Source organism: Cannabis sativa, chromosome 4 (genome assembly GCF_029168945.1).
Source record: "Cannabis sativa cultivar Pink pepper isolate KNU-18-1 chromosome 4, ASM2916894v1, whole genome shotgun sequence".
Lineage (NCBI taxonomy): Eukaryota > Viridiplantae > Streptophyta > Magnoliopsida > Rosales > Cannabaceae > Cannabis > Cannabis sativa.
Window position 1 is genome coordinate 34001757 of NC_083604.1, and position 8710 is coordinate 34010466.

The 8710-nt window shown below is 36.8% G+C and overlaps 1 long non-coding RNA gene across 2 annotated transcripts; it reads left to right on the top strand.

The window, feature by feature from the left end:
- Positions 1-496: 496 nt before the first annotated feature.
- LOC133036897 (uncharacterized) lies at positions 497-3843 on the top strand. Of its 2 annotated transcripts, XR_009687318.1 has the most exons (5): positions 497-651; positions 1237-1482; positions 2249-2335; positions 2884-2954; positions 3060-3843. It is a non-coding gene; the product is annotated as an uncharacterized LOC133036897 (long non-coding RNA). The 2 variants fall into 2 exon arrangements; XR_009687317.1 differs by having other exon boundaries at positions 1237-2335; positions 3060-3840.
- The last annotated feature ends 4867 nt before the right edge of the window (positions 3844-8710 follow it).

Here is an 8710-nt window from a genome sequence, read left to right on the forward strand (position 1 = left end):
GTAAAAGTTAATGATCTTTTACAACTAAAATATTAGACTTAAAATAATTTATTTTTACAATTATTAATAATTTATATGTATCGAGTAATCATTTAGTTACCACAAAACATAAGATTAATAATAAAATTTAGTTAAAATGAGTAGACAGTGGCATTGAATTATGTTTTATCTATTACATTTGTTCATATATGTATGGACAATATGTAAATATTAATTTTTTTCCTAGATATATTAATATTAGTTTGATATATTAATTTTAATATAATATAAATTTAACATGTTCATATTTTTATTAAAATACTGTATTAAACAATATACAAAGATAATAAATAATATAATTATTTTTTAGAGAAATATAATTATTCATTACTAAAAATAAACTTGGTACACAATATTTATTTCTTTTCATTTTAGGCGGTAAATTCCAAAACTTTCCCTCAATATTTTCAATTTCCCACCTTAATTAGCAATTATTCAGTTGAGCCTTGATTCGCATATTAGCAGTCTCTATCATCTTTTTCTCCAAATGAACTTCTCTATCAGCTTTCTCTAACAACCTTAGCTCACTGACTCACCCTATCCTCACCCCGACAGTCTAATCCCAACCCTAACCTCTGCTTCACACCCAACAACGACAGTGGCCCTCGAGAGGTTCCGTAATATGCGCCTCACTATGTTGATTTACTTTTCATTATGCACCAAACTAACTAATTCTTCTAGTATTAAGAATGATTTCTTACTACTTTTTTAAGGTGAATTCTTTTTTCCAGTGGAATTTGTTTGCCATAAAAATGACCAGTCTAAAATTCATCGAAACCCCTTCGTTATTATGTCTATTTGGGTATAAAATATTATTTTTCCAGTTTGAATCTTATTATTATGAAGATCCTATAGTTTTTAGATTGCCCCCATAACCCGAAGAATCAATTTGTGAGAGCAAGAAATATTTGGTAAATGAAACGATCGGCATCTATTGTTGGAGAAAGGCAACGGGAAAAATATTTCCTGATGTTTACTTTTTATCTCCGTGAAAGATTAACGACTTAACATCTGGTTTTACATGCCCCTTTTTCTTTTAACCGTTGTACTAACTTTAGATTCTTAGTAATACTATGTGAAGCTGGAGAATAAATTTTATGATTAGTGCAACTTATTTGTTCTAATTGGTTGCATTAATCAAGAACGCCACCCGTCTTCTCACCCTCACTCTCTGTCTTTTTTTTTTTCCCTTCGCAGGTGCCCAAGTGGGATTCAGTAGTAGGTGTTTTGAAAGCATCTGCTACTGTACATACCTTGTTTGGGAAAATGCCTCAAACAATGATTGTTTGTCAAGATTTGTGGTTTATTTTAGAATCTCATGTTTATATTGTTTTATTGATTTAGGTGTTAAGAGAAGCTGAAATGTCGATTGAGTGGAAAGCACATTATGCTGGAACCATAATTGATCTGGAAAAATAGAAATTTTATTGTCTTTTTCTCAAGGTTTGCCTTTTTTTTTGTTCCTTTCTTTTTTGTAATCAAGGGGTCAATGAATTAAAAAATGGTTATATTGTCTGTTATGTCTATTTTGTATTTGCAAGAACTATATTTCCAGTTATGTATCTACAGGGGCATTTGTAAGTGGTTTCTTGCTGTAAAATTGGGACAATTTATTTGTCTTCTTTTCCAAATTTATTCATACTTACTCAAACCATGCATATGTACTAACACAATGAAACTAACTGGCTTTTTCATTTGGATGGCTATGAATGAAACTCTAATTTTCTCACATTATGTATATAATAGTGATAAAAGACTAAATATTTTATTCTCGTATGTATGAAAAAAAGCTTGATGAAATACTCACATGAGTTTAGAATTTTATTGTATTGATTTTAGTTGGCTTAATTTCCAATTTTTAATGTTAAAAAAATCATTGTACAACAAAGGGGCTGCAAGAGGTGAGGATTATTTTTATTACTATTTAATTTTGGATTATTTTTTCATGGAAAACTATTTGTTTTTATCCTATCATAGATGCGAGTTCTTTTTTCAACTAAAAAAAGCAAAGCATGAGATAAATTAGAAATAATTAATGCTTATTTAGTTTTATGGTTTTGAGCTAGTTTCTCATTTTCTCTACCGTGGCAGAGTCAAGTCTTACAGACTGAGTTCTTATATTGAATTTAGGACCAATCCCGAAAGTACAACCACATACCTATTTTTAGAAGGATTTTTATGCTTATGAATCTTTTCTTTTTTATTACAGGAGCTGGAAAACTCGAACACTATAACTTCCATTGGTGATCTGAACAATGCTCTTAAAGAAACAGTCATGTATAGCCTTACAATGAGTGTAATTTTTTCTTCTTCTTATAACTCTAATTATTATATGGTAGATAATTTAACCTTAGAAAATATACAAGCTATGAAATTCTAAGCATATCAAATAAAGTTAATGACTTGTACTTTTCATTTACAAAAGGATTCATGCAGAGAAAAGCTGTAGAATCAATAGATTGAATTTGAGGTACTTAAAGTTTTGCCTGTAGTTATATTTTTATAGGACTTGGTGAAGCATAAATAAAAAAAAATTGTTATAAGGAACGATATAATTCAATTACATGCTGGTTTCAATACTGTTGAACCTATTGTGCACAATTATGGTCAGATTTATTAAAAATATCAGCTTACCTTGCCTAGAGCAAATTTTTTGAAATAAAAACCAAGTATATTGTACCATACTGAAACTAATACCATATTCAGTATTTCATTCTATGATTAATGTGTAAATCTTTTAATATGCTTCAGTCTCCTGTGTATATTCTTTCTTCAGTTGTTATTGTTGTTTATTTTGGAACTTTATGTTGTTGAATTAATCTTATATATTAATTTTTACTGCAGAGTATAATCTTTTCGATAAACAAGCTGAAGCTATATTAGACATAAATCTAAGAAGACTTACACTTCTTGAGGTACAAATTAGTTGTGACACAGTGGATCTGTTCTCTGTTCGGATTCTTAAATCTCTTAGTCATTGTTTGCAAGGACTTTATACTAATAAATATAATTCTTTGTAGATGAAAAAGTTTATCAATGAAAGTGAATCTTTGAGGGAGCAAATTTCAAAATTAGAGGAACTTTTGTGAAGCAAGTAGAATATGTTAGAGGTATATATTTACTATTCAAGCGATAAATAAATTTTGCCGCACTAATTAGTTTTGTTTTTTAACTTTGCAGGCATATCATGAAGTATTATCTTTCGAAATTATTTGGATTATTTGGTGATAGTTTTTAGTGTAGTTCACTTTTAAGGTATATAGGAACTTGTTCATCTGCTAAACAAGACATATACATCGAACTAGAAGCATCAAAGTAGGGGCATATATGCTTTTTTTTTATTTTAGAACCAACTCTGTTCTGTATTAATTTACTGATTTTTCAGGTGAGATTTTATAGTACTATTATATTACGTTTAACTTCTCTCACTGCTGTAGATCTCTCTCTGTTGCAAGATAATGAAGAGAGGAACTTTCATAATGGCTAAATTGTAGTGACAACTATGTATTGCTGCTAATTTTAATAATTTTCTTATAATTCTTTCACAAATCATGCCTACATATGCTCAGAGGATGCTTTAAGAGTTTGAGGGGTGTGTGCTTCTAAATTCTGAGTTGGAGTCAGATCATATAGAGGCTTCACATTCTTTTTATGTTTGTTTGCCTAATTTAGTGTTAGTTTTTTTTGTTCATTTAGTTTGGTTTGTATTGGGGTAACTTTTTTCTGTTTTCCATGTTGGCAACTCTGATTCATGGAGTTTGTTGTTGTAGATCATAGACAATACAATTCAAGCAAGGATTATGTAATTAAATTTTTTATGATTGCTATTGTAGTTTTTATGTAATGAATAAATGTGTTCAATATTATTTAAATATAGCTTTTTGAATAATTTGTTTTTATTATATAATTTAAATGAATATATTTTAAATTAAAAAATAATAATAATAATTAGTTCTGAATAATTAATTTATGTAATTATTTATTTATTATTGCCAACTAAACTATTTAGTCACAAAATATTAGCTTTTTTGTGGCTAAATTTTAGTTGTTAAAGTTTACTTTTTTGGTTGTTGAAAGTGCATATTGGTATTTATGTGACCAATACATCAATCATACTGTGACTAACTTTAATATATTTTGTAACTAAATTTTAGTCATAGAAAATAACATTATTTCTGACTAAATATATTAGTCACTAAATCTCTTCTACGACCGACATTCAGCGACTAAATGGTGACTAAAAATAATTAGTCATAAAAAATTTTGGGTGACTAAATAATGAGTTTTAATGACCAAAAAACTAGTCGGGCAAAATGAGTTTTTTTGTAGTTGCTAGAGCTTCCGCCCATTCTCTTCCTTAGAGCATCGAGCATCTGTCGAGACATGTCTGCACAGAGCAAAAATAGTGTGGTTAGAAAACAGCCATCAGAAAACACAAGGCATGAAAGGAAAGAAGCTCAAAAAAGAAGTAAAATGCAAGTGACCGCCCGCACAGAGATTCAGAAGTCCATCATCACCTGACATCGATTTTATCTCAAACATGACTGCCTTCCCTTTTCCAGCAAAGTGGGCTCCCTTATGCGAATAGCATGTTCAACAGGTCGGGGCGTGGCCGGGAGTTTCTTCTTGCTCTTCAATGGGGTCACCTGCTCAGCCTCAGCCTAATCCTCAGGATCCAAAGGCTCCTGAGCATACTGCTTGGCCCTAACACCTCCTTTCAACTTAGCCTCACGCTTAAGTTGAAGGAGCTCATCCTCCTAATGAGCTCGTTCAGGCCGACCAGCACCAAACTTCCTCTTCTTCCCGCCGTGGACATAGGAGAAAAGTCCTTAGGGTAAAGCTCATACTTCACCAGATTATCATCGGAGGTCAAGTGGATGATATTCCTGTCTTCCTCCGGCAACCGGACAAGTTTTTGAGCTCTATCCCTAAGAGCAAGGGTGAGGGGATGACGGTAATATGTCGAAATATTCTAAAACCGAGTCTGGGTGATGCTCGAATCCTTCACCATGAAGTACTCATCAACAAAATGCCCTATCTTGTTGATGGCCTTGTCATCCGTGCCGCTCAACCACTTGAAGCTTGGCTGAGATAACTAGAAGTACCCCGACCTGCCTTGCTTTGGGGTCGACTTCAGGTCGAAGAACCAGGCGACCTCGTGGGGGGAAAGAGCATCCCATCCTTGGGAAGCGTAGAGGACGAAGAGAGCGGACAAATACTTAATGCCCTTTGGTGCAATTTGTGCCGGGCAGAGGCCGAAGAAGTCTGCCACATCCCTGAAGTACTTGTGCAAGGGCATCAACGCCCCTTACTGGTTGTGAGACCCCGACCAGGCGCACATTCCCTTATCAGGATTTTGTGGCGCAATTGTCGTGGGTGGGAATGTAGCCGTCCAGCTCGCCCAGGTACCCGTCCTGGTCGAGAGTTCAGAGGCGTGCCTCCGAAATCTTGGACGGAGGACTTACCCACGTGGCACCCAAGGCACCCTGCCTCCTATGAGGAACCGCCTCAGCAAGCTCCTCACTGACGTAGTCCACGCCCTCAACCAGGATGTCTCCGTCAGCATCGACTGGCTGGCCAACCTTGTTGTACTCCCTGAAGTAAGGGGGTTCAACCTCTTCCTCTCCCTCTGCCTCGGAAGGACTGCCCGGACGCACCTCGTTCAGCTCCTCAACCTCCTGGACCTCAGCGTCCCCCTAACGGTCCTCTTCCATCGGGACGGCCGAATTCTGTTCGGCGTCGGGCAGAGTGGCAAGCCGAGCCACTTGAAGATCAAAAGCGTCGGCCAGACGCGTGGTTTTCTTTGTAGGAGCCATCATCCTATGGCTTGGTACAACGTTAGAAGAGTTTCCTTTGCTAGAAGGAGGACTAGCACGAAGACGAGGATGAACCTCGTGCAGAAGTTGAAGCAAATCCTGGTCGATCTGATGCCAGAGTTCCCAAGACTCACCTGGGTTCATCTATAAAAGACAACACACAAGATGAGTGTTGGACAAAGTATCAAACGAGAGACAAGCAAATATGTCGACCAGGAGTACGCAACAGGTTAAAAAACGACTATGTTTAAAGAAAAGTCAAAACTCAAGAAGTCAGAAAGTTTTCTTGAGTTAGGGCAGAAAAGTTCATGACACTTAGAATAAGCAAGATGAAAGGCGGACGCAATACCGTTCGAAAATAAGCTTTACAGCTGAAAGCCCACATGAAGACATGGTAAAGAAGAGTCGCAGAAGTTTCTAACCCTAGGGTTTCCTAAGCATTCTTTCTACAGCATAGATGCATTCAAAGCGTAAACATGCAAAGAAAAGCATAAAGGAAATCAAAAACTTACTCAAAGATTCGAATGACTGAGTTTAAGCAAACCAGCAATCGTCTGAAGGCACTTCGGCAACTTTGAAGCCAGGAAATCTCTTTTTGCTCTGGAGTTTACTTAACAACGAAGGGTGATAAAATGGGTTATGTGCCAGTACGATGAGTATTTATAGGCAAAGGGGTAACTGTATCAAAAGGAACCTTAGACGCCTTGACTTCTCGCCTTTAAAGAGAATATGGGAAATCAAAAGTAATCAAGTGCAACCATCAGCCGTTCAAAATATTAATTGTCAGAGCATTAATTAGCCGAAAACTGAAGGGACGTCCAATCAGCTTCACATCGAGTCTCAGACGGTCATGCTCAACACGTGTCCCCATCCAAAGGCAGAGCCAGCTCGGAATAAGTCTACACGCAACCTCAAAGGTCCCGTACAGACTTAGAAGGCAAATGTTATCCCAAATTTGGCACTCTAACGTGGCATCACGAGAATGGTGACACGTGGAGTCCACTTGGAGCATCTGCTCGGAACGATAGACCGAGAAGGACACCTCGCTGGCACATCCAGAATGAAATATTCAACGAGCCGTGTAGGACGATCAACACTTAGCAAATTTAGCACTCGCATCATGAGTCATCAGCTCAATTCCTACAACTCCGGGATCAACTTACGTGGATATGGCATACACATGATCCCACTATCAGTGTACTTAGCCTCAATCCCACGATCCTTGCATTCAGCATTGATCACACGATCTTTCTGTTTATGCGCATTGTAACGAGAGAGGAAACTCTTTCCTGCAAGTTTCCCAGCCCTATAAATAGCGAGGAATGTTCACTGGGCAAAGGACGGAGAAATTATAAGCCGATACGCAGCTAAGCTAAGGCTATACTATTATCTAAGAATTATATATTCAGAGATAGTGTTGCAAGAGCTATAACAAAAGAAAACTTCTTCCTTGTTCTTAAGTCAATACAAATAACGAGGATTAGGCTATTACCGAACTGCTCGGGGCTGAACCTCTATAAAATTCTCGTGTCTTATTATTGCTTTCTTATATATATTCTCATTACGACATATCATTTATCGCTTAGCAAAAAGACTCATTGACGTTGGTTAAAAGTGAAGTCAACAGTTTGCCAATGCCCTGGAAAGGACATACCACTTATCCAAGGTGTAGGTATACCAATAGATGATTATCATGCAAGTCTAAATCCAGTGAACTGACAAATCAGGGAATTAATCTTTTTGAACATATAATCATAATTATATTCCACTGTGCTGACAACACCATAATCACGAACAAATACATATGTTCTGGACCTAATAGAATTTATAATCATGTGAACCATGCAACATAAAATGTGATTTCTGGTCTTTATTAATTAGTCAATCAGATTATATTTAAATGGGTTTTATTTACGGCACAAAACCCAACAGTTTTTACACTAATGTTGTTTTGTTTGTAGGCCTTGATTAAACTGAGCTCATCTCGTGATGGCTCTCGGGGGTCCTCAACTTCTTTTCAGGAGTGAGTGAAGACCTTTGAGGCTTCCTTGTTGTAAAGGACAAAGCCATATCTGAGCTGGAGGCCCTCTTCGCGGAGAGACATAGAACACCACACAAACCACCTTCATCTCCAGGCTGCAGTCTGATCTTGATGACTACAAGCAGAAGCTGTAGGAGGCTCTTGATGGCCAACAAGCCATTAGGGAGGAGTACGCCGACTTCTCTTCTGAACTCACTTATAAGATCTAGTTGCGCAACCCTAGACCTAATCTGCCTTACATGGGAAGTGAGGCTTTTTTGGAGAGAATGTTGGCCCCTAGAAAGGCACTTTTTGACAGCCAGATGAAGGTAGACCATGTTTCTACCTATCGAGAGGGATCTTCATCTGGGACTCATGACGAGGGGTTGGTCGATCCACTTGTGGAGGAGGTGGTCGGCCAGGATATTGACCACCAGGTCGGCCAGCATGCTGATGATGGGGCTGGCCTAGATTCTATTGATCTCGATTCTGAGGCTCCAGATTTAACTCTTTCAGCCCTTGGACATATTTAGATAGTTTTTTCATTAGTAGTATTAGATATTATGTTTGTATAATATAAATGTATTTTCATGTTCCGCATATCATGTGGATTTTTATGGCCGGTGGCCTTTTAGCTTTAGAACACTTCTTACTTTTACATTCTATGTGGCTGTGGCCTTTTTAAAACATTTTTTTTTTATATTCTTGTTGCATGTGGCCTGAGGCTTTTTTAGGACACTACTTTATTTTTAGCCCCGGGGCCTTCATGTTCGTGTCTTTGGCTATAAGCCCTTTGTTTTTTAACACTACTAGTATTTGGTACTGTTGCTTTTTT